The sequence below is a fragment of the Perognathus longimembris genome, chromosome 4, assembly GCF_023159225.1.
Source record: "Perognathus longimembris pacificus isolate PPM17 chromosome 4, ASM2315922v1, whole genome shotgun sequence".
Classification (NCBI taxonomy): Eukaryota; Metazoa; Chordata; class Mammalia; order Rodentia; family Heteromyidae; genus Perognathus; species Perognathus longimembris.
Genome location: NC_063164.1, coordinates 65,396,557 through 65,398,277, shown reverse-complemented (window position 1 = coordinate 65,398,277; position 1,721 = coordinate 65,396,557). Strand labels below are relative to the sequence as shown.

The following is a 1,721-nucleotide window of genomic DNA, read 5'->3' as shown; positions in this document are numbered from 1 at the left end:
AATTTTTCTAAATGTTTAAAAACAAGTTTTGTAAGTTAAGTGAGCCAATACTTTTATACAATTCACAAAATACGAAACTAAATACTGAACCTGCTAAATAATAAAAAATATACTTAAATAAAAATATTGAAAATGCTGTCTCCCAAATCAGGAAATGATTATGACACTTCAAAGCTCTTTTGTTATAGTAAGAATAAAATATAATGTTTCCAAATTTGTGACAATAGAACACCAACAATATGGAATATTTTTGAAACTTGAGATGTTTAGTAAAAACTATTGGATAGTCAGGTGTTTTGTTGGTCTTTGTTTAACATCATATACTTAATAACTCTTTTGAATATTTGTTAAATGTGAGGCATATACATGGGAGATTGGTAAAACATATGCAAGGATTATTGCTGGTGGCAGTGCAATTATCTAGAGGATATGATATTCTTAGGTGTCTGCAACTTCTGGGTATAAAATTCTAGAGAAAAAGATAAACGACACAATCACTAAACCTCAGGAGGTAAAAATGAACTTACACCATTCCATAATGGTCCCATTCAATAGAGATATATCTATTTCAAAATTTTGCTTTAAAAACAAACTATTCTTTTTACATTGCTATCAAACTTTTTAGAATTTAATTTTTGTTGCTATAAAAAATTTTGTTGGGTCCGTGGCGCCTCCCGGGCGAGCAGCTGCTTCAACATGAAGCTGAATATCTCCTTCCCAGCCACTGGTTGTCAGAAACTCACTGAAGTGGACGATGAACGCAAACTCCATACTTTCTATGAGAAGCATATGGCCACAGAAGTTGCCGCTGGTGCTCTAGGTGAAGAATGGAAGGGTTATTTGGTCCGAATCAGTGGTGGGAACGACAAACAAGGTTTTCCCATGAAGCAGGGTGTCTTGACTCATGGCCGAGTTCACTTGCTACTGAGCAAGGGGCATTCCTGTTACAGACCAAGAAGAACTGGAGAGAGAGAGCAAATCTGTTCCGGTTGCATTGTAGATGCCAATCTGAGTGTTCTCAACTTGGTTATTGTAAAAAAAGGAGAAAAATATATTCCTGGACTGACAAATACCACTGTACCCGCCGCCTGTGACCCAAAAGGGCTAGCAGAAACCGCAAACTCTTCAATGTGTTGTTCGAAAACCATTGAACAAAGAAGGTAAAAATCCCAGGACCAAAGCACCCAAGATTCAGCGTCTTGTCACCCCACGTGTCCTGCAACACAAACGCTGCTGTATTGCTCTGAAGAAACAACGTACTAAGAAAAACAAGGAGTTAGGCTGCAGAATATGCTAAACTTTTGGCTAAGAGAATGAAGGAAGCCAAAGAAAAACGACAGGAACAGATTGCCAAGAGACAGAGGCTGTCTTCTCTGAGAGCTTCTACTTCTAAGTCTGAGTCTAGTCAAAAATAGAGTCTTTAAGAATAACAAATAAATGACAGGACTTAAAAATTTTTTTTGTTGTTGGGAAAGGTTGTCTTCAGATCACAGACTCCTATGTAGCTAGGTTAACAGGTGTGAACCACCAGTGCCTGGCTCATCTTAACTATTTTTCAAAATACAACTCTGAATTAAATACTTTGGTAATATTGTGCAGCTATTCTATAACTAATTTCCTCTTCCTCTTGCTACTGCAAAGCACCATTCTACCATTTGTCTCTGTGATTCTGATTAAATACCTCATAAAAGGAAAAAAAATGTTGGGGCTGGGAGCTGGGA

General features: G+C 37.1%; 1 pseudogene; it reads left to right on the top strand.

The window, feature by feature from the left end:
• Positions 1 to 667: 667 nt before the first annotated feature.
• On the top strand, positions 668 to 1,449 carry LOC125350010 (annotated as a pseudogene).
• Positions 1,450 to 1,721: the final 272 nt, after the last annotated feature.